Source organism: Pristiophorus japonicus, chromosome 14, assembly GCF_044704955.1.
Source record: "Pristiophorus japonicus isolate sPriJap1 chromosome 14, sPriJap1.hap1, whole genome shotgun sequence".
In the NCBI taxonomy this organism is placed as follows: Eukaryota; Metazoa; Chordata; class Chondrichthyes; family Pristiophoridae; genus Pristiophorus; species Pristiophorus japonicus.
Genome location: NC_091990.1, coordinates 56,555,140 through 56,582,940, shown reverse-complemented (window position 1 = coordinate 56,582,940; position 27,801 = coordinate 56,555,140). Strand labels below are relative to the sequence as shown.

At 46.4% G+C, this 27,801-nt stretch overlaps 1 protein-coding gene across 6 annotated transcripts in view; it reads right to left on the bottom strand.

Annotated features, from left to right (window-relative positions):
• The window catches only part of eva1ba (eva-1 homolog Ba (C. elegans)), a 123,797-nt gene that overhangs the window by 71,353 nt on the left and 24,643 nt on the right, over window positions 1–27,801 (bottom strand). For 2 of the 6 annotated variants that reach the window (XM_070899229.1, XM_070899224.1), the window contains exon 1: window positions 12,529–12,808. The exons of 1 other annotated variant lie outside the window; for it this stretch is intronic. The gene's annotated coding sequence lies outside the window, so the exon portion shown is untranslated. Of the gene's footprint in view, window positions 1–8,947; window positions 9,057–12,192; window positions 12,420–12,528; window positions 12,809–27,801 lie in introns of those variants that run through there. 3 more of the 6 variants (XM_070899225.1, XM_070899226.1, XM_070899228.1) reach the window with 3 other exon arrangements.

Below are 27,801 nucleotides of genomic sequence, written 5' to 3'. Positions count from 1 at the left end.
CTCTCGGCGATGAGACTCGAGATGCGCAGCACCCTCCCGGATGCTCTTCCACCACTTTGGGCAGTCTTGGACCAGGGATTCCCACATGCCAGTGGGAATGTTGCACTTTATCAAGGGGGCTTTGGAGTGTGTCCTTGAAACATTTCCTCTGTCCACCTGGGGCTCGCTTGCCGTGTAGGAGTCTCGTGTCAGACATGTGGATGATGTGGCCCACCCAACAGAGCTAGTCGAGTGTGGTCAGTGCTTCGATGCTGGGGATGTTGGCCTGAACGAGAACATAGACGTTGGTATGTCTGTCCTCCCAGGGGATTTGTAGGATCTTGTGAAGGCAACGTTGGCAGTACTTCTCCAGTGCTTTGAGGTGCCTGCTGTATATGGTCCACGTCTCTAAGCCATACTGGAGGACGGGTATCACTACAGCCCTGTAGACCATAAGCTTGGTGTCAGATTTGAGGGCCTGGTCTTTGAACACACTCTTTCTCAGGCGGCCAAAGGCTGCGCTGGTGCACTGGAGGACCTCGTCATCAATTTCTGCCCTTGCTGATAGTAGGCTCCCAAGGTATGGAAAATGGTCCACATTGTCCAGGGCCGCGCTGTGGATTATGATGACCGGGGACGGTGCTGTGTGGTGGGGTCAGGTTGGTGGAGGACCTTTGTCTTATGGATGTTTAGTGTAAGGCCTATGCTTTCATACGTTTCGGTGAAGGTGTTGATGATGGCTTGGAGTTCGGCCTCCGAGTGTGTGGAGACGCATGCGTCGTCCACGTACTGTAATTCGATGACAGAGGATGGGACAGTCTTGGATCTAGCCTGGAAACGACGAAGGTTGAACAGGTTCCCACTGGTTCTATAGTTTAGTTCCACTCCAGCGGGGAACTTGTTGACATTGAGATGGAGCATTGCAGCAAGGAAGAATGAGAAAAGCATTGGTGTGATGACGCAGCCCTGCTTGACCCCGGTCCGGACGTGGATTGGGTCTGTGGTGAATCCGTTGGTCAGGATCATGGCTTGCATGTCATCGTGGAGCAGGCGGAGGATGGTGACAAACTTTTGGGGGCAGACGAATCTGAGGAGGATGCTCTGTAGTCCTCGCGGTTGACAGTGTCAAAGTCCTTTGCAAGGTCAAAGGCGGCCATGTACAAGGGTTGGTGCTGTTCCCTGCATTTCTTTTGTAGTTGACGCGTGGTGAAGATCATGTCCGTTGCACCCCTTAGTGGACGGAATCCGCATTGCGACTCTGGGAGGAACTCTTCAGCCACAGGGAGAAGACGATTGAGGAGGATTCTTGATGACTTTCCCAGTGGCCGACAGTCGGACTTGTCCCCTTTTTTGAAGATGTTCACAATCATGGCATCTCAGATCTCCTGGCATGCTCTCTTCCTTCCAGATAAGAGAGATGAGGTCATGCATTCGTGCCACTGAGTAAAAGCCGAAGGTGATTTTGCATTTGTCTCAAACCGGGCTGCACCGATACTGTGACTCATTCAATGTGGAAGCACTTTTACCCAGAGAGGTCTACGGACTTGCTGGTACAGGAATTGGAACCACAAGACTGGAGCAGTGATGGACGTTCATCTGAAGTTGTGCCTTAGTCCAACTGAGGGAGATTAATTCTGCAACTGATGTGCACTGTACCTGACTGGAATTGCTTGATACTGGCCATAGGTATAACAAATTGGTAATGTTTTGTGATTAAGTTGAAAGGTGTCAAGTGCAATTATTGCAACAAATAATAATCAATAAGATACAGCGGAAAGTATTCAGTTGCTGTTTGATTGTATTTGCAGTTTGACTTTAGAAGCACCAATGCACAAGAAACACTGGGGACAAAATTCGGCTCCCCAAAAAGGTCGGTTACTGCCAGAAAGCAGCGGAGTCGAGCGGCCACGACTTCCATTCCAGTGGCCACCACCAGCGAAATTCAGCTCGGGGATTTGTCTGGCGGGCCCCACTGCCGACCGTCCTAAGTGCTTGATCAAAGCGCACACCGCTAATTTCCTGCACCTCCAGCCAAATTCAGCTGTAAAAATCCTCAATCCGCTGAGCAGTGCCCCCAACAGCTTTTTCTGTCGATGCACCATGTTTTCTGTGTGTGGGAGACCTGGCTGCATGGCGGCCATTAAAGGGCCCACTGCCGTGGCCACCATTTTATTTTTTTTGACGGCCGATCGGACAATTGTGCCCCCGGGTTCGGCCGGGCCACCAACAGACAGCCTGGCTCCCCCGTTTTGGGTGTCAGACCGCTGGCTCGGCCGAAACCCTCCCTGGTGACCCAGTGGACCGAACCTAAAGAATCGGCGCTTCTCTCCACTTTAAGTGAAGGGGAGAAGGTGGTGACACACACACGTAATGACATCACCGCTGCACCGCTGACTGAAAGTGACGGCGACTCTGCCCCGCCTCCACTTCCGCCCCTCTAGAGTACTCACCGCCACACTTCCACCCCCATTATGACCGACTAGTGGTCCGCTTAAAACAAAAACGACAGAGTTGAATTTCATGAAAGGAGGCGACCTCAACTGACGCAGTGGAGAAATCGCTTCAGGAGCGGAAGGTGCGACCCATTTCGGGCGGGGCTGAATTTCGGCCCCACTATTTCTTCCTGTCCCAACCTCTCAACAGGCTCCGGCTGCACAAATGACCCCGTGGACCCTGGTTATCTGATCAAACATCCTTGCATTAGTATGCAGCTCCTTGGGGAATGCTACCACTGCTATGGTTGCTGGGTTACGCTGCAGTACTGTCCCTCAACATGTTGCACAGATCACTTTGCCCAGAATGCAGATACAAACATTAAAAAGGATACTATTTGGGGGTTGTTCTGTCTGCAATTAACCATAACATCACAACTCTGTTCTTTATAAACTTGTTTATGATTTTGTTACACATCGAGCAGACCTTAGTTACGAAATTAGCAAAACACTCCACACTTGTTGACAGAGCACAAATTCTGACTGACTCAGACCTTATCTGGAGTACTGCATACAGTTTTAGGCACCACACCTTGGGAAGGATATACTGGCCTTGTAGGGAATGCAGTGCAAATTCACCAGAATGATAACTGAGCTTAAAGGGTTAAATTATGAGTACAGGTTGCATAAACTTGGGTTTGTTTTCACTTGAAGTTAGAAGATTGAGTGATCTAATCAAGGTGTTTACGATGATAAAAAGATTCAGTACAGTAGATGCAGGGAAACTATTTCCTCTGGGGGGTGGGGGGGGGGGAATCTAGAACAAGGTGGCACAATCTTAAAACTAGAGCTAGGCCATTCAGGAGTGAAATCAAGAAGCACTTTACCACAGCACGGGGAGTGGAAATCTGGAATTCACTTCCCCAAAAGGCTGTAGATGCTAGGGGTCAACTGAAATCTTCAAGACGGAGATCAGCAGATTTTTTTTCTAAGATAAGATGTCAAGAGATAGGATCAAAGGTGGATAAATGGAGTTGAGGTAAGTGTTATGTCTTGAATAAAGAGTCAGACTAGATACTGCAAACTCAAAGTAAGGTGTGACCATAGTCCTTTATTACTGATCTCAGCATGCCTCTCCAGCCTTTGAGGCCTCCTTATATACAGGTGCTCCCAAGGGATTGTGGGATCCCTTGGGACTCCAAAGGATCAGCCCGCTGGTGGTTAGACATGGTAATTACAGATTTACATACATAATAAGGATCAACCATGATCTAATTGAATTGTGGACCAGGTTCAAGGGGCTGAATGGCCTCCTCCTGTTCCTCTGTAGCTGTACTTTGGACTATGCTATTAGTGACTAGGGACTATAATGCAACTGAACAATTGCAAGAGTGGGTTAGTCACTGGTCACTGTTCACAACTGCAGGCACACCAACCATTGGCAATTTCAGCACAATAATTTAAGGCAAGTTGCCCTTGTAACAATCGCCACAAGTCAAGATACACAGTGAATCATAAAACGGTAACTTTCGCAGCATTCCCCAATATCTTGTCCTAGGATTGGGAAGAGATCCTTGCCACACAATTCAGAATATTCCTTTAAAAGCCACGGTCAAGTTTCAGGATTTTGGGACCATTTTTCCTCAGAATGGATTGGGAAAGGAGTTATATTTTAAAATTGGGATTTTGAAAGCAAAATTTGTTCACATATTGCTTTTTTTAAAAAAAAAAGGTAGTTAAAATGTTAATGATCAAACCATTGGGGTCACTGCCCAAGATTGAAAACCAGAAGCAATTCATTAGCCGGTCTCACTAATTGATAAACACCTCACACCCATTATGTTGGGGAGTCTCTGGTCCCAGGCACTCAGCAGAGAGTGTCTGGCATAGGCCCACTCCTCTGGTTGTGGACATGGAGATAAAATAGGGACAGAACACACACCGAAAGTTAAGTTTTCAAATGGACCACTCAGCCAATCTCACAAGGCTAGAATTCAGGAAGTTTGTTAAGCAAGGTTACTTGTTGACACCCAGCATGTTCATTATTTTGTATTATTCTGCGATGTATTGATTAATTGATTAACTCGAGTCCCATCATTAACCTATGTTCACTTGCTGCCTGTGGCACAAAGTTTCATTCTGACCTTATAAGCACTCAAGTTAACTGTTCACCGACTGAAAGCACACGCAAGGGCAATTGCGAAGGGCATTCTATCCAATTAGAGGACACACATTGTTAGGGCCACTGGGCTACACTATCACAGAAATAGATGCTGAGCATTGTGGGTCAACACTGGAACACAAGGGAATTGGGATCCACTTCATCATAGGCAGTCCCTCGGAATCGAGGAAGACTTGCTTCCACTTAAAATGAGACTTAGGTGGCTGAACAGTCCAATACGAGAACCACAGTCCTTGTCATGTGGGGCAGATAGTCGTTGAGGGTAAGGGAGGGTGGGACTGGTTTGCTGCACGCTCCTTCCGCTGCCTGCGCTTGGTTTCTGCATGCTCTCGGCGGTGAGACTTGAGGTGCTCAGCAGCCTCCCGGATGCACTTCCTCCACTTAGGGCGGTCTTTGGCCAGGGACTCCCAGGTGTCAGCAGTGATGTTGCACTTTATCAGGAAGGCTTTGAGGGTGTCCCTGTAACGTTTCCTCTGCCCACCTTTGGCTCGTTTGCTGTGAAGGAGTTCCAAGTAGAGCACTTGCATTGAGAGTCTCATGTCGGACATGTGAACAATGTGGCCTGCCCAGCGGAGCTGATCAAGTGTGGTCAGTGGTAAGTGGGATCCACTTACAGGAGTCACCGATGACTCCTAATGGGAGACGGTATCTACAGCAGATCCCAAACTCATTGCTGATACTTCCAGCAGATGCCCACCTTGTGCTGTGATGCTTATCAAAAAGGCATGTGCCTCTTGTGTGTCCCAGAGCAGTCATGGGAAAGGCAGCCTGTGACTCCACATGAAGAGGAGATCAGGCACCGAGTCAAACGCTACATTCTAACCCCTATAATACAGTTAAACCTTTCACTTTCCCCAATGGTCGTGGCTTAAGGGAGATTGTGGCCAAGCTCAGTGGCAACTGATTTGTTCTGAAAACACTTCATAAAATTACAGCACAGAAACAGCCCAACGTGGTCCGTGCTCCACTCGAGCCCCCTCCCCCCATTCTTCATCTCACCCAGTCAACATATCCTTTGGTTCCTTTCTCCCTCATGTACTTAGAGCTTCCTCTTAAAAGCCCCTCAACCATTCCATGTGCTAACGAGTTTCACATTCTCATGACTATATGAGTAAAGAAGTTTCTCCTGAATTCCCTATTTGGATTATTTTATATTGATGGGCCCAGAGTTCTATTGTCCCCGCCAGTGGCAACATCTTATCTACACCTACCCTATCAAACACTTTTGGAATGTTAAAGGCCTCCATCAGGTCGCCCCTCAGCCTTCTCTTTTCTAGAGTAAAGAGCAGCAGCCTATTCATTCTTTCCTGAACGATATAACCTTTTATTCTGTTGTTATCCGTGTAAATCTTTGGTGCATTTTCTCCAGTGTCTCTATGATCCCTTTTTATAATATGGAGACCAGATCTGTGCACAGTACTCTAAATTGGTTTAAATTAAGTTTAACATAACTTTTTTGCTTTTGAATTCCAGTCCTCAAGAATGAACTGCGTTTCATTTCTAATGGCCTTACTAACTTGCGTTGCTACTTTTAATGATTTGTGATTCTGTACCCAGAGATACCTTTGTGCCTCTACACCATTTAGACTCTTATGTTCCAGGGCGTATGTGGGCCTATTATTCCTCCTACCAAAATGCACCACCTCACACTTATTTATATTGAAATTAATTTGCCCTTTACACACCCATTCTACAACTTTATTGGGGGGAGAAATTGGCCTCCTTTGCACCTCCAGTTAGCGCCTCCGGAGGGCGATAACAGGGCGCTAACGACTTACCGACCGGGCGCAGCAAAATTACCAACGCCCGTGAACTTGCATGGCGGGTTAGCGTTGCCGCTAAAACTTACCGCCTTGATCTTCTGCGTCCCAGAAATCGTGACATCATCCAGTGCACAGCGCTCTGTTATCGCCCCGGATCTTAAGTTCACCTCCGCCACCTGGAGCATTGCCGGTCATCAACAATAGCAGCTGCAGGAGGCGTTGTGATCTCGGCAGGCCGCTTGGGGCACGGTAATGAAAGGCTGTTTTTTGAATTTTTTCCATCCCACGATTGAGCAGGCCTGCTCTCCAAGAGCTTTGGGGCTGCTCTTCGCGGATTGCAGATGCCACCTCCAACCATTCCCAGCCTTACCTGAAATGACCTCAGCATTGGCCCTTCCCTTTAAGGGCGGGAAGGAGAGGTGGATCCGGCAGCGTTGCTCGGGACATAGCGGCAGAGCGCTGCACAACCACCCCTCTTTCTCCATTTAATGCTCTGAGGGAAGTGATGCAGTGCTCTACTTCATTCCTGGAGCGCTAAATCGGAAGTTTGCATCTGATTCACTTGAGTAGCGCCCAGCGATAACTTTGCGCTCCCACAAAAGTTATCGCCCCAAACAGGGCACTACGTAAATTACTATCCCTTAAGGTCTTCTTGTATTTTGTCAGAGTCTTGCTCAGTATTAACTATACCCTCCCGTTTTGGTGTTGTCGGCAAATTTTGCTATTCTACTTCCATTTCAGAGTCCAAATCATTTATGTAAATAGTGAACAAAAGTGGTCCCAGCACCGATCCCTGCGGAACATCACTTCCCATCTTCCACCAATCTTAAAAACGACCTTTAAACCTCACTCTCCGTTTTGTTTTATAGCCAGTTTGTTATCCATTCTGCTGCATGTCCCATGACTGCACTTTAATCATGTGTCTACGATGTGGTACCTTAGTGAAGTCCATGTATATTACATCCACTGCATTAACTTTGTCTGCTCTTTCTGTAATAAGATTGGTCAAGTATGACCTTCCCTTTTGAAATCCATGCTGACTATTCTTTATTACATTTTGGGTTTCAAGATGTTTTTCTATTACATCGCCCCTACACATACATTAACTTAACTGGCCTATAGTTCCTTGGATTTGTTTCATCTCCCTTTTCAAATATAGGTATAACTTTAGATGTCTGCCAGTTCTCTGGCACTATTCCATTTTCTATTGCATTTTATAGATATGTAATAATGCATCTGCTATCTCTTACCAAGCTGCTTTGAGAATACGCAGATACAATCCATCCGGACCTGGGGTTTTATCCTCTAAGTTTGTCTAGTTTATCAATTATCTCCCTCCTTTCTATCATAAAAGGTCGTGATACCCTTTTGAATCTCTTCTCCGAATGTCATGTCCACCAAGTTAGTCTCCCTGGTAAATACTAGGCAAAGTAATTAATCAATATTTCTGTCATACATAGAATATACAGCACAGAAACAGACCACTCGGCCCAACCAGTCCATGCCGGTGTTTATGCTCCACTCGAGCCTCTTCCCGTCTTTCCCCATCTAAATCTATCAGCATAACCCTCTATTCCCTTCTCCCTCATATGCTTGTCTAGCCTCCCCTTAAATGCATTTGTACTATTTCGCCTCAACCACTCCTTGTGGCAGCGAGTTCCACATTCTCACCACTCTCTGGGTAAAGAAGTTTCTTCTGAATTCCCGATTGGATTTCTCGGTGACTGTCTTATATTGATGGCCTCTAGTTATGCTCTTCCCCACAAGTGGAAACATTCTCTCTGTATCTACTCTATCAAAACCTCTCAATTTTAAAGACCTCTATTAGGTCACCCCTCAGCCTTCTTTTTTCAAGAGAAAAGAGACCCATCCTGTTCATCCGTTTTTGATATATATATACCCTCGCATTTCTGGTATCATTCTTGTAAATCTTCTCTGCACCATCTCCAGTGCCTCTAGATCCTTTTTATAATATGGCGACCAGAACTGCACACAGTGTGGTCTAACCAATGTTCAGAGCTAGCAGGAGGGACTGCCTATGATGATGACCATGGAGATTGCTATGGAACATTTAATAAAATTACTGCCTTAAAAATATTCCCCATACCATGAGTCACAAAAACGGTCGAGCATTGGACTTGGGTTCTACAATACCTGAAATTGAAGCTACCAGTAATATCAGGAACTTCATCAAGTGGGGACCCAGTGCTTTCAGACCGCAATCAGGCGGCATATCTGTGGCTCATAGCAAAACAATAACTGGGCATCATTAAAAAGAAAGACTTGGATTTATATTGTGCTTTTCATGGCATCCAGACATCTCAAAGCACTTTACAGCCAATGAAATACTTTTGGAGTGTAGTCACTGTTGTAACGTAGAAAAAGCAGCAGCCAATTTGCACACAGCAAGCTCCCACAAACAGCAATGTGATAATGACCAGATAATCTGTTTTTGTTGTGTTGATTGAGTGGTGGCTGGTGTGCAATGGCCACCACATGTTAAAAAAATCCACGCACAGGCATCTTCCACCCTTCAGGATGTAGCTCAGGCTCTGGAATTTTAGGTCCTTCATCGATTTACCTATGTTTACCTGTGAACATATCCTTTTTTGGCGTGGAAGTAAGTCATCCTCGTTTTGAGGGACTGCCTATGATGATGATGATGAGGGATAAATATTGGTCAGGACACCAGGGATAATTCCCCTGCTCTTCTTCGAAATAGTGTCACGAGATCTTTTACGTCCACCTGAGGGAGCAGACAGCGTCTCAGTTTAATGTCTCATCCAAAAACGGCACCTCTGACAGTGCAACACTCCCTCAGCACTGCACTGGACTTTCAGCGTAGATTTTTGCACTCAAGTCCCTGGAGTGGGACTTAAATCCACAACCTTCTGACTCAGAGGAGAGTGTGCTACCCACTGAGCCACAGCTGACACTGTTGCTGCTATTGAAAGAAAGAAGGGCCATGCATTTATACAGTGTCTTTTACGACCTATGAATGTCCCAAAGTGTTTACAGTGAATGAAGTACATTTGAACTTTAGTCCCTGTTGTAAATGCAGGAACTGAAACAGCAAGGTCCCCAAAAACAGCAATGAGGTCATGACTAGGTATTCTTCTTTTAGTGATGATGGTGGAGGACAGGACACCAGGGAGAACTCCCCCTGCTCTTATTCCAATTGTGCCGTCAGATCTTTTATGGCTATCTGGGAGAGCAGACTCTCATCTGAAGCACAGCACTACCGACAGTACTGCACTGAAGTGTCAGCTTGGATTATGTGCATGGGACCTGAACCCACAACCTTCTGCATCAGAGGCGAGAGCAGTACCCACTGAGCCAAGGGTGATACCTAAACCATGGGTCTATTTTGGGGCTCTCTTTAATGAAGTCTGGCCTCTCCTGGTCACTGAAAGCTCAAGAAGATCCAAGGCAGCGAATCAAACTGCATTTCTTGGCAGAAGTGAAAGTGCAAGGATGTGTAAGATGAATTAGCGATCTGCTATCTCAAAGGAGTTGCCCTGTCAAACATCTTAAGTTCATTGATTGGGAATCTTTGGAGCAGTGGCAAGCATCGAGATGCTTGAACCGCGCTCAGTTCTGGGAGCTGTTCTCAGCTGCTGTCCTGGTTCCCTGTGCGGATGAATTATGGAGGTCAGAATTTAAATATTTAGAATGCTGTGGAAATGAACAGCGAGTGCATTAGTAACAGAGCTGCCACAAATTCAGCTGAAAATGTTGACTCTGCTACAGTAATTATCACGTTTCATATTTATGCAGCAACGAAAGATATCTCTGCACCACAGCCAATGACCAATGCGCACCCTGCCACCATCGCTGATACTCCATAGTGTAAACGCTACCGTATTTGGGGAACAATGGCATCATAGACCATGCATATGTAAAGCTGTGAATGTACCTTTGGATCAGGGCTACAGCTTTCAGTGCAGTAACTGAGGGCAACCATTGCACTGCATTGTACAGAGCTCATCATCATCCTCACTAGTGCAGGCAACAGCACACAGTGCAAGGGGGGGGGGGGGGGAAGTTAATGCGCCGAGGGGGAGGGACGGGCTGAGGGGGAGGGGGAAGGAGACGGGCCGAGGGGGAGGGGGGCACATGAAGATCAGCTTCCCAAAACGCAGCATTAAAAAGGTCGGTAAGTAAAAGAGTGATTAACATTCATGCATACAAGCTGCATTAGAGCTGGCCTATCAGGAGGCTGGTCTATATTTGGGGGAGGGAGGTGAACTTACTTCATCATACACACCCTCTAAGTTTGTCTGTCACTCTGCAGTGTGCTGAAAAGATGGAATATCTGTCAGTGTATGCACCAGGACAGTGGGTTTCTGTTGAACTGGCAATCAGCTGGTGCTGCCAACCTGTGCTCTGGAGCTCACTGCTGCTTTTCTGCACCCTGCTGCTTAACATCAAGCTGTCCTCATCAAAGTGCCATACTTACTGGAAATTAGGAAGTTTTCTCTGACACCTTTTTGCAACATTTAAGTAATTAACTCTACCGTACATGACTCTCAGTGAAGTTAATTTTTGCATCAAATTCATGGAATATTCTAATGCTGATATTCCTCATTTCTCTTAGCACTTCCCCAAATTCTGCTACACTGCCAGTCCACAGCAAGGACTCTCTCCCTTCATATTGTACAAGCCTGTCTACTCTGTTTAGGTAGTGAAGAGGTCTGGAGAAGTTAAATAACAAATCATGTCTCTGTAGATCCCATATGCACACTCAGACACATTTCCCTTTCAAACAAGTTGATTTAAATCTAGTGTCAGTTTCTGAGACCCTGTATGTGTAAATTCAGTGTCAGTTTCTCAGAACACTCCCATTCAATCCAGTTTCTCAGAACCCTCTCCCTTTAAATCCAGTGTCAGTTTCTCAGACCTGTCCTTTTAAATCCAGTGTTGCTTTCTCAGAACATATCCCTCTAAATCCAATCCAGTTTCCCAGATCTTGTCCCATTAAATCCAGTATCAGTTTCTCAGACACTGTCCCTTTCAATCCAGTGTCATGATCTCACACCGTGACCCTTTAAATCCAGTGTTGCTTTCTCAAACTGGTATCCCTTTAAATCCAGTTCCTCAGAACACTCCCATTCAATCCAGTTTCTCAGAACCCCCTCCATTTAAATCCAGTGTCAGGTTCTCACCCTGTCCCTTTAAATCCAATGTTGCTTTCTCAGACCCTGTCCCTTTAAATCCAGTGTCAGTTTCTCAGATCCTGTCCTATTAAATCCAGGGAGAGAGTTTCAGACCCTGTCCCTTGAAATCCAGTGTTGCTTACACAGAACCTGCCCCTTTAAATCCATGTAAATCTAGTGTGTTGGTTTCTCAGTCCCTTTTGTCCCTTTAAATTCAGTTTCTCAGACCCTGTCCCTTTAAATTCAGTTTCTCAGACCCTGTCCCTTTAAATCCAGTGCCAGTTGTTCCCCACTATGTCGACTCAGTTCCACGGGACGGCCCGCACTTTCTGGGGCGGGGGGCAAGGTTTGGCCTCCGCTGCTCCCTGCAGACAGCCCAGAGATTGCCCTTGGAGTTCAGGTTGAGGATTAACTCCCAGTGCCCTACCGCACAGTGCAATCAATGGAAGAGCCGTTACGGTGCATGGCAGAGCACTGACCTCACGCCGAGGGAAGAGGCAGAGAGCCGGCACCACAGTGCTCACCACAAATAATGTCTTCCTTTAACTTGTTGCACTGACATTGGTCGACAGTGGTCTGATCGTATGTTTCCCCGCAGATTCTCAAATACCTTCAGCAGTAACTGGTGCACAATTTTAGAAAAGAACTCAAACAGGAAAAATTAAAATATCTCAACTTACCGACCTTAAAAATGCCCAGCCGTCTGCAGCTCAGAGACTGCAAAGGGGCATCCTGTGAGATGTGAATTCACGGACCGACTCTCTCCAGCAGCCTGGGACACTGGAAAGGGCTTTCAGTGAAGCAAAGTGCCCCGGTACACTCAGACTGCCCGCGGGGAACTCTGTCTCTCTCCCAGCAAGCGGTTTGCAAAGAGAAGGTGGACCCACTTCCTTCCAGATGTTCCCAGGCGCTCATTAGCTAATTGCAGAGACTGTGGGGGGAGGAGGGGAGAATATTGACTCTACATGACCTCGAGGAGAGGGGAGGGAGAGCCAAAAAAGGACATGAGTACTTACCGGGATAGCAGCTCCCTCCGGAACCTCGCCTCTGCCTCTCTCGCCCTGTCCTCGCCGCTCAACCTCCTGCAGCCTCGGCAGAGCTGGGGAACGAGTTTACAGGAGCCAGGACCTCTTCTGGCTGGGAATTGGGAAGAAGCAGCGAATCTGTTCAGCATTAAGGCAGCAACAGGAAATACTTGCCAAGGGGTTGGTGCCGACTGCAGCTCTCAGTAGGGTTTATTTAATAGCCTCCCAAGCGCGGCCAGGAACTGCACTCACTGGGTGTAATTACGTCTATTTCAACCCACGACCAGAGAAATAGTTTGTCGTTTCAGCGGGGGCGGGGGAAACGTCACAGGGAAGGTGGGAAAGCAGGAGACCGTTTATAGATTCTCTTTATATAGCACTGTTAATAACAGCAGCTCTGTGTGACCACTGGCTTTCAGCTAGCTATTTTCCCCAAATGTGTCAAACTTTTATGAAGTTTTCCCAAGAGATGTTCAATTGAATATCAGTGCACCTCACTGTCCGATTGCAGTTTCCCCAAGTGATGTTTAATTGAATATCAGTGCAGATTACTGTATTTCATTGGCTGTAAAGCGCTTTGAGACATCCGCAAGTCGTGAAAGGCGCTATATAAATGTAACTATTTATATTGCATCCTGACTGGCCTTTCAACCCCATACGTTCTGGGTTTGAATTGAGCCCAGGCTGATGGGATAAAAGTCTCCTTTCTTCTGGCGATATGTGGAGAGTTTGGGGAGATTCAAGACATTTCACAGTGGGCTGGGCTCCACACAGCCTACAACAAAATGCCCTATTTTGGCAGCAATTGACCGTCTCGCTCAGACTGGCGCTGCTGTGGGGAATGGAATGGTGTCAGGTCGGTGGTAATGCGGATGAGGTGACGCGGAGATTCACAGCACAAGGGAGTGTTCGCGGAGTTTAACACAACACCAGAACACACTGGGGACACTCAGCGTGACAGGCAGCATCCGTACAGAGGGGAAAACCTTCATGTTTCGGGCACAGCCTTTCGTCAAACCGTGAAGATACTGGGCCAGATTTTGCTGTCAAAGTAACAGTCAGGCTAATGATGTCGTCGTTATTTCATCATAGACAGTCCCTCAAAATCGAGGAAAACTTGCTTCCACTCTAAAAGTGAGTTCTCGGGTGGCTGTACACTCCAATACGGGAATTACAGTCCCTGTCACAGGTGGAACAGACAGTCTTTGAGGGAAAGGGAGGGTGGGTGGGACAGGTTTGCCGCACGCTCCTTCCGTTGCCTGCGCTTGTTTTCTGCATGCTCTCAGCGACGAGACTCGAGGTGTTCAGCGCCCTCCTGGATGCTCTTCCTCCACTTAGGGCCGTCTTTGGCCAGGGACTCCCAGGTGTCGTGGGGATGTTGCATTTTATCAAGGAGACTTTGAGAGTGTCCTTGTAGTGTTTCCTCTGCCCGCCTGGGGCTTGCTTGCCGTGTAGGAGTTCCGAGTAGAGCGCTTGCTTTGGGAGTCTTGTGTCAAGCATGCGGAGGCAACGTTGGTGGTATTTCTCCAGCGATTTGAGTTGTCTACTGTACATGGTCCACCTCTGAGCCATACAGGAAGACGGGTATCACTACAGCCCTGTAGACCATAAGCCGTTGGTAAATGGTATAGCAACTTCAGGCGAGGGGAACATGCGCGGTTAAATACCAATATTGAAAGTTGCTGTCTGAGTTGCGCCGCCCTACCGTTAACGAGCATTGAATCTGGTAAAGTTGCTGTATTTACACAGTAGATACAAACTAAGCACAAACTAAGTTCACCACAGGTATTTAGGGTGAGTAATTATAAGCACCATGCTACAGCAAGTTCTTGCTCATTATAGAGGAATAGCTTATAAGGAATGGAGGGAGAGAGAAACAAACATATGTACATGAAGAAGACAGCAATATAAAGTGATTAGGTGCAGAATGGGTTATATCAGATACTGTATGCACTATCGGATGCTGTATACTATATCGGACACTGTACACGCTGTCAGACTCTGTATGCTACATCGGAGTCTGTACATTCTATTGGACACTATACTATATCGGAGGCTGTACATGCTATTGGACACTATATACTATATCAGAGACTGTATAAACTATCAGACGCTGTATACTATATTGGAGACTGTACACGCTATCGGAACCTGTGTACCATAGCGGAGACTGTACATGCTATCAGACACAGTATACTCCCAAAGCAAGTGCTCCACTCAGAGCTCCTTCACAACAAACGAGCCAAAGATGGGCAGGGGAAACATTACAAGGACACCCTCAAAGCCTTCCTGATAAAGTGCAACGTCCCCACTGACACCTGGGAGTCCCTGGCTAAAGACCGCCCTAAGTGGAGGAAGTGCATCTGGGAGGGCGCTGAGCACCTCGAGTTTCATCACCGATAACATGCAGAAATCAAGCACAGGCAGTGGAAAGAGTGTGCGGCAAACCAGTCCCACCCACCCCTTCCCTCAACGACTATCTGTCCCACCTGTGACAAAGTCTGTGGCTCTCATATTGGACTGTTCAGCCACCAAAGAACTCACTTCAGGAGTGGAAGCAAGTCTTCCTCGATTCCTATGACTATAATCGGATGATGAACATGCTATAGGACACTACTATATATGCCATCGGATGCTGTACACTATATAGGAGACGGTACACACCATCGGACAATGTATACCAAATCAGACACTGTACACACTATTAGACACTGTATACTATATCGGAGACTCTACATGCTAGCGGATGCTGTATACTAAATCAGACACTGTATATTATATTAGACACTGTACACATTATCAGACACTGTATACTATATCAAAGTCTGTTCACGCTATCGGACACGGTATAATATATCGGCGACTGTACACGCTATCGAACGCTGTATATTATAACCAGAGACTGTACATGCAATCGGACACATTATACTATATCAGAGACTGTACAAGGTATCGGTCACCATACATTCTGAATAATATATCCAGGCATATAGTGATTGGGTAACATCTAGACAACTAGATGCCAAAGGGAATAAATACATCACCGGGTTGAGAAGAAATTATATAGATTGTGAGGGATGATTGAACCATGTTTAAAACCTATCTTGAGTGCAATACACCCTCTGTGCTGTTCAATATAATGCTTTGAAACACTCCAAATCCTTTCATTTCTGTTTTTGTCAAGACCCATTTGAAAGCTTTGTGTCATACAGTAATGGTCAATAACTCCTGCCACTGTATCATTAGCCTGTGGTAGTGACTTTCTAAGGCTATAGTTAGATCGCTACAGTTCCATTCTTTGATCTCTGGATTATCTCAGACCAGCCTTCCTTCTCCATTTGCCTGTTACAGTTAAATCCTGATTTGGATCTTTCGTACACTTCCACCTCATTGTCTCTGCATCGTGCCGGGAAGTCGCCAAAAATAATTTGGTGAAAGGTCAGTTCCAAATCCGTTCTTCTGGAGTGCATTCCAAGACCACTCCCCTCAGGATCCCAGTGCGGAACTCACCCTGAATGTCACAGCACAGTGTGACAAGAATCGGCTTCACTCAGTTTGGTTCTTCCTATATGGAGGTCGTACACCACACATCATGGGGCAGAGACGTACTTTATCGGGAAATCAAAGAGCTGCAATGTAGAGATCTAACTCCAGCTTTAGAAAGTCATGACTACAGACTGATGATTTACTGACAGGAGTTATTGGCCATTACTCTAAAGAAGGAAAGACTTGCATTTATATAGCGCTCTTCACCACCCAGATGTCTCAAAGCGTTTACAGTCAATTAAGTACTTTTGGAGTGTAGTCACTGTTGTAACGTAGTAATCTATGATACAAAGCTTCCAAATGGTCTTGATCAAAGCAGAAACTAAAGGGCTTTGAGTGGTTTCAATGCATTTTTATTGAACAGCATGAAGTGTGTCTTGCACCTGAAATAAGTTTTACACTAATCACAATTTATTATTGCATTGTAAATCGTCAGCTGTACTCAATTTTCTTATTTTTCTTTTTTGTTTCTGCTGGTATCTGGTTTCCTAGCTTTCCAGAAGCGACTAATAATATCTTACCCAAGTCTTCATTCTTCATACCTGTGCCTTGACCATGTCCGATGGATATTTGACCAACTGGGTCATCACAGCCTAGATTCTCTCCTGGCACGCTCCAGCAGTGACGATAGCGGGAAGCCACCAGAAAAGTCACATGTTGGGCCATGGCCCCATGCCCTGGTCCTGACCGTCAGTCAGAGATCCCCATTGGCCAGTTGGGATTGGAGCCTCCACCTCCCCCCAGCATTGATGTCGGTGCAAGGCGCGGTGTGGCCGGGGGCAAGGCCAGTGGACTCCCCACGTCGGGAGATCCAGCTTTCCTGGTCCTCAGTGAGACCCCCAAACGTAGAGTCGGTGCTGGCACACCTGGTCAGTCCTGGAATACCATGCCGTCAAATGGCAGATGTCGGGACCACCAGGATCACGGCCTGGACCCCAAAGGAAAAGCTAGGAACTTTAACAAAACAGCAATGTGATAATGGCCAGATAATCGGTGTTTTTAGGTGTTGGTTGAGGAATACATATTGACCAGGACACGAAGGAGATTTCCCCAGCTCTTTTCAAAATAGTACAATGGGATCTTTTACCTCAACCTGAGAGGGAAGAGGGGCCTTAGTTTAATGTTCCACCTGAAAGACAGCAGCCCTGACAGTGCAGCACTCCCGCAGTACTGACTGACGAGTCAGCCTGGATTTTTGTGCTCAAATCTCTCTCAAATTCGCCTCTTACAGGAACACACTAGCGCTGAGGTCTGTGATGTGCATTGAGACACAGCGACCGTAATTTTTGGCCCAGAAGCTTCCTTTGTATGAACGCCTCCAGCACAAAAAAAATCTACGAAAAAATCTGGTGGTCCTGGAAGAACATAGGATTCGGGTCGGAGGCCTCCATTCGCTGTATAGCATACGTGAACAAGTCCTCCAGGTACGCGTATCCTGAGATCATACGGGCCTGGACCACCAATCACTATGCAGTATTCTCATTGATAATAATGGGAGCTCCGTTTGTGTGGGCTCCCATTACTATCAACGAGAAAACCCCCTAAAACAAAAAACACAACACAATAAATTAAAAATACATCTCACATTCAAAATTAATTGAAATTGAATGTAATTAAATGTTTTAGAAAACAAATTATTTTTTTGAAATGTATTTTAATGTGTTTTAATAGGGTTACAAATTAAATTACCTTAACCGACAGGGCTTTTAATATAAAAATGAGTGATTAAATTACATTTTTCTATATTTTAAAACTCTTACACTGGTAAAAGTAGGGTGTGCGCCTCCTTTACCAGGCTTAAGAGTTTGAAGGACATTCGCTGGGCAAGTGTTGGGCAAATAGCCCAATCTCTGCCCCGCGGATGGCCTTCCTGAGGGGATGCTTAGGATTTGTCAAAAGATATTTTGACAGATCGGTAAAGCCGGTTCTCGGCACATGCACATCATGCGCCGAGAACATCGTGCACACCCGGCAAGGCAGCAATTTTCAGCCCAATATATTTTCTTCCTTGCATACTACTGGAACACATTAGAATGAGAAACAAAACGCAACTGGAGCCTCTAACAAAGGAGACAAACATTGGACACAACGGAGCTGATGATATTCAGTTTGAAGTTCCACTATTAAATTCCCCAGAAAAGACCCACCATCCCGACACGCGCGGACTCAATTTAAAACCATCACGAGCTCTTTGAGGAGTGATATAAATCAACGAGGAACAAACATTCGCACAGAAGGTAGATAATCAATGGGCCTGCAACCACAAAGCTACTTCTGACAGCTCGGATTTAAGACGCCAAAAGATCACATGTTTAAACACTTTTGCTCTATAGCTGAAAGTTGTGATTAAGTAAAGTTCGCCAGGGTTTCTCGCTCCATGAGTTATCAAGTTCATGAACAGATGGTACCAAGAAAGCTCCAAATACTACACCGCATGAAAAAAGATCAAACCTATCCAAGGCTGAGCTCTCACAACAATGTGCATTTTATAGTGAGTCTTTTTTTATACAGAATAATCCCTAACTGGGGATAAGTGGATAGAAGGGATACAATTTTAAAGGGGGCACAGGAACGATGAGACCTAGGGGGGTGTATGTACACAAATCTTTGAAGGTGGAAGAACAAGTTGAGAAGGTGGTTAAAAAGAGTATACGGGATCCTGAGCTTTATAAATAGAGGAATGGAGTACAAAAGCAAGGAAGATATGCTAAAGCCTTATAAAACACAGGTTCGGCCTCAGCTGGAGTGTTGTGTCCAATTTTGGGCATCACAACAACAACTTGTATTTATATAGCGCCTTTAACGTAGTGAAACAGCCCAAGGCGCTTCACAGGAGTATTCTGAGATAAAAAATTTAACACCGAGCCGCATAAGTAGGAATTAGGGCACATGATCAAAAGCTTAGTCAAAGAGGTATGTTTTAAGGAGGGTCTTGAAGGAGGATAGAGTGGCGGAGAGGTTTAGGCAGGGAGTTCCAGAGCTTGGGGCCTAGGCAACAGAAGGCATGGCCACCAATGGTTGAGCGATTACAATCAGGGATGCTCAAGAGGGCAGAATTAGAGGAGCGCAGACATCTCAGGGTGGGGATTGTGCAGCTACAGGAGATTGTAGACTTTAGGAAGGATGTCAAGACCTTGGATAAGGTGTAGAAGAGATTTACCAGGAAGATACCAGGGATAAGGGACTTCACTTATGTGACGAGGCCAGAGCAGAAGGGACTGTTCTCCTTTGAGCAGATAAGGTCAAAAGGAGATTTAATAGAGGTGTTCAAAATTATATTCAAATTAAAAAAGTTTTGGTAGAGTAAATAAGGAGAAATTGTTTCCATTGGTGCAACAGTTGGTAACCAAAGGCCATAGATTTAAAATAATTAGCAAAAGAACCAAAAAAGAGAGATGAGGAGAGTTTTTTTTTATAAACATAGCGAGTGGTTAGGATCTGGAATGCACTGCCTCAAAGGGTGGTGGAGGCAGATTCAATAATTCAATCGGCATCGTGGGGAGAGGGGGGGGGGGATCGGAAACCTGGGGAGGGGATCGGCGGTCTCAGGGGGAGGGGATCCACGATCATGGGGGTGGGTGAGGCCGGGACATTGGATCCAGGAGCTAAATGTAAAGGCACTTACCTCCTGGATCCAGCAGTCCTCGCCTCCCTTTAGCTGGAGGGTTTCCTGAGGCTCTGGAAACCCAACCAGCCAGAGTTAAATTTGAAACGGTAGATCACCATGAGGCACACCAGCCTCATTACAATGACCCACCTCCTGGGAGTGGGTTGGCTGGCCGCCCCCATCCTGCCTCCGTTAAAACCAGAAGTGTGGACAGGTTGGAGGCAGAATGGGGTCGGGAATCACATTTCTAACTCTTTAACCTTCCACACGACCCCAACCCACCCCGTTCTCAGGGGTTAAAATTCCCCGCTCTGTCGCAGTAGCTTAGTTGCCCAATCGGTGTTATTTTAGTGCTGGGATTACCATCGGCACTAAAATAATACCAATTGGAAGATCTAGGCTCTTTCTACCCTTTGAGCATGCCTCAATATATAAAAGCACATTGGAGAAGATTGGATTAAGTGCATCTCAGCAAACACATCTAACTCAAGTGTTATCCTTCATTGCCTAGACACATACTGAAGATCAAAAACTTATCGTGGTGTCATACAAAGGGCCTGTTTACACAGCACAGATAGCACTATCATACTGATATGAACCTGTGACTAACCTGGTGTGTAAATTCGCCCTCTGACACAAATCTGGGGCAGGGGAGATTGCCAGGGTTCTCTGCTAGAGAGTTAATTACTGATTCAATCTGCTGCAAATTTACTGTCAAAAGCCTTACTTTGCAACCCCAACATCTCACGAACACTGCAGAGCTGGTTAGAAATGTTTTGTTTTGGTACCACATGCGAACTGAAACAATTTGAAGCCACATTCTGTTTGACTATCAGTATTTCCACGATTAGGCCTCAGGATGTTAAGCTGTATCGTAGCCACGGAAACGATTCAGAACTTCCCTTCATTGGGAATATCCAAAGTTGTCAACAGCTACTGGAACGTTGTAAGGAAAGACTAGAAACACCTGGAGGGATTTATGGAGCAGTGGTGCAGAAGAATGTAGAGGCTCAGCTTGAGCACAACATCTGGGCGGGCACTCCCAGTGCAGTGCTGAAGGAGTGCCGCACTGTCGGAAGTGACGCCTTTCAGATGTGACATTAAACCGAAGCCCTGTCTGCCCTCTCAGGTGATCCCATGAATGATCCCCCAGCATTATATTGAAGAATAGCAGGGGAGTTCTCCCCAGTGTCCTGGACAATATTTATTCCTCAACCAACATCACTAAGAGAGATTATTGGGTCCTTATCACATTCCTGTTTGTGGGACCTTGCTGTGCACAAAATGTCTGCTGTTTTCCTACATTGCAACAGTGACTATACTTCAAAAGTACTTCATTGGCTGAAAATCACTTTAGGATGTCTTTCTTTGGCTTCTTGCCCAAGTGCTTCAGCTCAGTCACAGTTATTCTAGAGCCTGCGTCTCTGACCAGGTAGCTCAAATAGCTGCACCTATCGCGATAGACCTACTGCCTGGGCTAGGCCCTTGTGTGTGTCACCATTCTCCTATGCCTGGCCCAGGGGCAGCACGGGCCAGCCCACACTGCGATGTGTGCGCACTAGGTCCATGCAACAGAGCAGGTCTCCAGTCGTCCTGGTTAACCCTTGCCACTGGATAAAGGCCTAGCTCTGTCAAGCCCGTGTGGTAACTGATGTGCAACAGCCACCACACGTTAAAGAAATCCACGCACAGGCATCTTCCACCCCCTCAACTGGAGTTCAGGATTGGAACATCGGGTCCTTCATTGAAACATGTATGAACTCTCGTGGGAGCAAGTCATCCTCATTCGAGGGACCGCCCATGATGATGCCCGTTTCTACCCTAAGCAACTCTCTTCCAATTCTGACCGAGCAAAGTTCGCCAATAGCTAGTGTAGGATACTGTAGTGCACTATTCACTTCCGTCACTGCTGAGCTGATACCTCAATGTGTTAACCTAATGACAGGTCTGACCTGGGGTTAAAGACTCACTTTAGAAAGAGCAATCTCAGCTGTGCAGCATTGCTCGTGTATCTCCCAGTTGGCCTTTAACGAAGCCGTAACAAAGGCATAAATGCTTTGCTTACATCATTTCATTAAGGCTCGTTGACTTTTTTCCAGCAGGACAGGAATCATGAGAGAAATGCCGAATGTGAATGAAAAGCCGATTGCACTCCCCTCACAATTCCACCCCTTTTTACAAACACCAGCCCAGGATTTCCTGGTGCCTTGCCCGCCTATGTCGTCGGGCCCACTTTGCGACACTAAAGTCCCAGGGAATCGTGGTGCAGCTCACGTACGCCATCATTTATGCCACGCTATAATTTCCCTGGAGCTTTGCCCCGCTCCCTCTCACCGAAAGTGAGAAGTTAAATATACATGCTCCGACCCCTTTAAAATCAATGGCGATCGCAAATTTCCTGAATGCGAGCTACTTTGACCGCCGCTGCCCTTTAGAGTGTCAAAGAGCAACGTTGCTGGGAAACTTGGGTGAGCGAGCAACAGCGTGCACAATCCATCAGCAGTTCAATTTTGTGTTAAAAATAATTATAGTCACGCACATCCTCTGATTCCTGAAGACTTTGGAACTGGCCACTGTTGGGAGTGTACGGAAACTTTATATGGGTGCAACTTTCAACTAACAAGACAATAACAAAAATTAGTGAAAGGCTTGGGTTACTTGCATCAGGGGATAATGACTGAAGTGAGTTGATTCTTGATTCGGTCAGGGGGAGTTTTAAACAAAATGCTGCTGGGCTGATTGGGCTTTTTTGGGGGCCATTTGCTGGACGGCACCATCAGCTCTGTCCAGTCTCCAAACCCAGGTCCTGCAGATCAGGGCAGAATCACTCTGGTGACCTTCATTACCATAGGATCTTCACTTTAACAGAGAAATGAGCCTACCCACTTGATTTATGCCACAGAAGCAGCATCAGTAGGAGTACGGTAGTGTTATGTGTGTAGACCATGTATACTAACTGTATAGTCACATAAGGTGTGCCACCAGAGGGCACTGTGGTGGGAGACCTGATGGTCACCTGCATAGGTGAGCAGGGCCCAGTATAAAAGGCTGCCCATCATTCTTGTGCCTCACTCTGGAGTTACAATAAATGGGACTAAGGTCACAACAGCTCAAGTACAATACTAGACCTCATGGAATCTTTCATAAGCGTATTAAAGACATAACAGGTAGTGTAGTGGTTATGTTACTGGACTAGTAATCCAGAGGCAAATCCCATCATGGGGGAATATAAATTCAGTTAATTAAATAAATCTGGAATTAAAAAGCTAGCACCAGTAATGGTGACCATGAAACCGATCTGGTTCACTACTGTGCTTTAGGGAAGGAAATCTGCCGTCCTTACCTGGTCTGGCCGACATGTGACTCCAGACCCACAACAATGTGGTTGACTCTTAACTGCCCTCTGAAATGGCCCAGCGAGCCACTCAGTTGTAGCAAACCATTACAACAAAGTCAGCACTGTGGGAGTCGAGGACTGCAGAGGTTCAATAAGGCGGCTCACCACCACCTTCTCAAGTGAAATTGGGGATGGGCAATAAAAGCCGGCCTTGCCAGATCACCCACATCCCGTGAACGAATAAATTAAAAAATGTCACCTATACCGTATCATACAGACCATACACAAAATACAATGGTAGCTATACAGGAGAATGAGAGAGAGAGAGAGATCAGTGCATCAGGTAACAGCAATTTGCATTTATATAGCACCTTTAACATAGTAAAACATCTCAAGGCACTTCACAAGAGCGTTATCAGACAAAACATTGTATACTTATATACAGAGAAAGTAAAATATAAGGAAGTACAAACAAGGGATTTCTGCGTGAAAGATTACTCAATGATTACCGTGCAGTGAGGGTAAATGAGTCAGGGCCCCGATATCAGCACAGAACTCTTCATTGAATTCAAACGCCCATTCTGTGCATGGATTTAATATAACAATCACAATTCTCTTGGTTTGGGTCCCACCCGTACACCGATATATTTGGCCACCCCTAACTTACATTGATATGTTTTCCCATACTCCCGGAAAATCAGGCTGTAGCCCACTTCTCACTCTGCCTGCCTTTTACCGTTGCACAGGCTCCGGAAAGTTTTGCAGTCGAGCATTTCAGACACAGCGGCAATGGTTCCCTTACAGCTGAGGGGACAAAGTCAGGGTTTCGAATCAACGCACCCGACCCAGAGTTTCTTTTTGGTTCGTTCAGTGATCGTGCATTTGAGAGACCCATCTGTATTCTGTACCTTGCACGTACTGAAGGCTGATAACCCTTGACCCTTGGCCGGGCCACTGCTGATTCGCTACTATGCTCACTTCGACTTATTCTAATTTTGGATGAGAAATTAAACCGAGGTCCCGTCTGCCCTCTCAGGTGGATGTAAAAGATCCCATGGCATTATTTTGAAGAAGAGCAAGGGAGTTCTCCCCGGTGTCCTGCCCAATACTTATCCCTCACCCAACATCACTAAAACAGATTATCTTGTCAGTATCACATTGCTGTTTGTGGGAGCTTGCTGTGTGCAAATTGGTTGCTGCATTTCCTACCTTACAACACTCCAAAAGTACTTAATTGGCTGTAAAGTGTTTTGCAACATCCTGTGGTCATGAAAGGCGCTATATAAATTCAAGTCTTTCTTCTTTTAGAAAACCAGGAAATTTTAGAGTGAATTAGCAAAGCGAGATTGACAGTTAGACTGCAAAATTTATGGTGCTACAGGAAAGGCTGGACCATATAACTCCTGGATATATACTTCATAGAATCATAGAATGGTTACAGCATTCGGTCCTTCGAGCCCATGCCAGTACTTCAACATAAACATTTGCAGGGTTATGGAGAAAGAACAAGAGGGTGGGATTAATTGGACAGCTCCTTCACAGAGCCAGCACAGGGGCGATGGGCCAAATGGCCTCCTTCAGTGCTGTATGATTCGATGTAAGGAGGGCGGGAACTTGAATGCTTCATTCCTCTCAGCCACAGCAACCAAAATGAAGGATGGCCGTCAGCCCTGACAAGAGTTTATAGGGATTATTTTATGAACTCCTGTTCCTGAAAAATTTGGGTTTAAATTTCGGCCCCAAGTCACTAAGCTGACTGAACATGGGTCAGAAGTCAGTCATTTTAAGGGTTGGAATTTCCTGACATGGAAGCTGTACGCTCGAGGACAGAAAATCCATTGATATTCCCAGGATTCGTCAACACCGATCTCATGAACAAAAGGCTAACTCCATGGGAACCGGGAGGACATGTTCATTGTGCAGCTTTAACCTAGCCGGCAAAAAATAAACATCGCCACCCCCCGGGTAAATAGAGCTTGAGAGTCAGATTCAATATTACAATCGAACAAGTTTACACAAGGTTCACTCTTTCACATTTCCATCCTGAAATTTTCTTTTTTTTTTAAAATGAACATGGTTATTTTCAGAAGGACAGATCGAAGCTGTCAGACATCTCCTGGCTCCCTGCCCTCCCCCAACTGCTCCGAGCACTGTGTGGTGCGGTACTGAGACATCCGGACAAGGTACGACCTCTGACCTTTGCCGAGTCAGGCCAATGGCGGGACTGCTGCAATTAGCCTCAGTGCCCCCACCCCACCCCGTGCCAGGGAAGGGGAACAAAATAGGGCAGGGCTCCTGCTCTGGATTACCAACCTGCTAGTCATCATCTTAGGCGGTCCCTCGAATCAAGGATGACTTGCTTCCACCAAAAAACGATGAGTTCACAGGTGTTTCAATGAAGGACCTAATATTCCAGGTCATGAACTAAATCCTGAAGGGTGGAAGATGCGTGTGCGTGGATTTTTTAATGTGTGGTGGCCATTGCACACTAGCCACCACACGGGCTTGACAGAGCTAGGTCTTGGTCCAGTGGCAAGGGTTAACCAAGACGACTGGAGACCAGCTCTGCTGCATGGACCTAGTGCGCACACATATCACAGTGTGGGCTGGCCCGTGCTGCCCCTGGGCCCCTGGCCCTGAACTCACGCCTCTCCTGGGCCCCGATCACATCCCTCCACAGTCTCTCGTCGCTCCTGCTGTATCTGCCCACGCTCCAATCACCGACCTGGACCTTGATGACATCACTCTTTGCTGCCGTCGCCCTCCTGCACCAGCTCGCGCTGCTCCCTGAAGTGGTTTGCCTCCACACTGCTCCCGAGTCGCCGCTCACCGCTCCTTTTATGGCCCCTACCTGCCGCTGGTGTTCTCACGCAGATCTCACCCTGCTGGACGGCGTGGATGTCAGCCGAGGACAAGCCGTGATGCTCCCCATGGTCGAAGAGCCTGCTAACGCCCGCGGCCTAATCTCGCATCCAGAGAACGGCAACTTGGGCAAGGCAGGCAAGGTTTGGTTGGCACTCTCAACCCATGCCCAACGGGAAGTAGCACCTTCAGAAGAGGAGAGCAAACAGCCCAACTTTGTCCACATCGCAGGATATGTCTCCACAGCAGATGCCATCAGCAGTGACAAGCTTGCAGCTGATAACAATTAGGAGGGCAGAGAGTTTCCTTTATTTATATTTATAATCCATTTTTATGACAAAAAAAAGCAAATTAATTTGGTTTCAGCATTCCCACGAGTTAAAAGCACAGATTGCTGACTGGGTTTGCAACTTGAAACTACAATCACATCCTGTAGCTCAATACAGCTGGAAACACAGAGCCCAATATTGCCGAGGTGATTTTATAACACTAGTTAACAGGTTCCCTAACCCGCACACAGATTCCTCACTGCCAGCACACTCCCCTGTCAACCCACTTTTGCTCTCCCCTCTTCAACTTACTACCTCTCTCCCCCTTCCTCCTCTCTCTCTGTCCTTTCCCACTTCACTCCCTTATCAAAAATCTGTCTATCTCCACCTTAAATATATTCAATGACCCAGCCTCACCAGCTCTCTGGAGTAGAGAATTCTAAAGATTCACAACTCTGAGAGAAGAAATTCTTCCTCATTTCTGTTTTAAATGTGCGACCCCTTATTCTGAAACTATGCCCCCTAGTTCTAGATTCCCCCACGAGGGGAAACATCCTCTCTGCATCTACCCTGTCAAACCACCTCAGAATCTCATACATTTCAATAAGATCATCTCTCATTCTTCTAAACTGCAATGAGTATAGGCTTTACTACCACTTTACTAGCTCTCTCCACTCTCCCCCTTCTCTTCTCTTCTCTTCTCTTCTCTCTCACACTTCTGTACAACCCCCCAAGTGTAATTACCAAGCCCAGTCGCTCACAGTCAGTGAGTCTCTGTCTCTGTCCTTGCCTGAAGTGCTCACCTGAGTGTTTCTTGCTCTCCCGGGTTCCCTTCAAGTTGTGTCTTGCAGTAAGTGGAACTGGATTCTCAGCTTTGTGAAGCAGCTGGCCCTGAACACCAACAGTTTAACGTTTGCACCTGAGGCTTCTCAGTGGGCCCCGCCTCCTCCCCTTCAGGAGACGTAAGGATTGCCAGCTGTTGCCTCGCTCGGGGGTACCAATCAGGACCCTGGCCTCCCCGAGCCTGCCAAGCGTGGCCAACATCTGGTTGGGTCCGCAGTCTAAGGCTTTGACATCGTTGTTGCTGTCCTATCAACCCGAGAATTTCTAGTGAATGATTAATCGAAGTCACAGCATCATGTTCCACATCACAAGTTCAATGCCCTGTGTTTTCAATATGAGAAAATAACACAGCTGAATCCTTATCAATAGAACACTGACCGGCCAGGTTGTACCCGGTTGTGCAAAGGGGGAAGGGAGTACTATTGTAAAGGAGCAACTGTATTAACTTGACTCAAAGAATCATTGCAAAAATACTCCACCAAGTTACACAAGGCAACCCACTCCAAGTTCTATTTAAAGGGACCATTGCATCCTGATTTAGGAAGGGTTTTCCAAACATCTTTAGGAATGGAGGAGAGTAGGAATGTTACATCATGAAACGATCGAGTGCAAGCGATGATGCAATTATGTAATTTACGTCCAAATGTGTTGTGTATTTTTAAATAAAGAGTACACACCTGTTCATGAAGCCATTCCCTCTTTAAAGGTGTTCCAAGTTCAAACAGTATTACAGTGTTTATACCGGCTCTGTTCTGTACCCTAAACAATAATCTGCTGATTCTGCAGGCCCGGTCATGTGA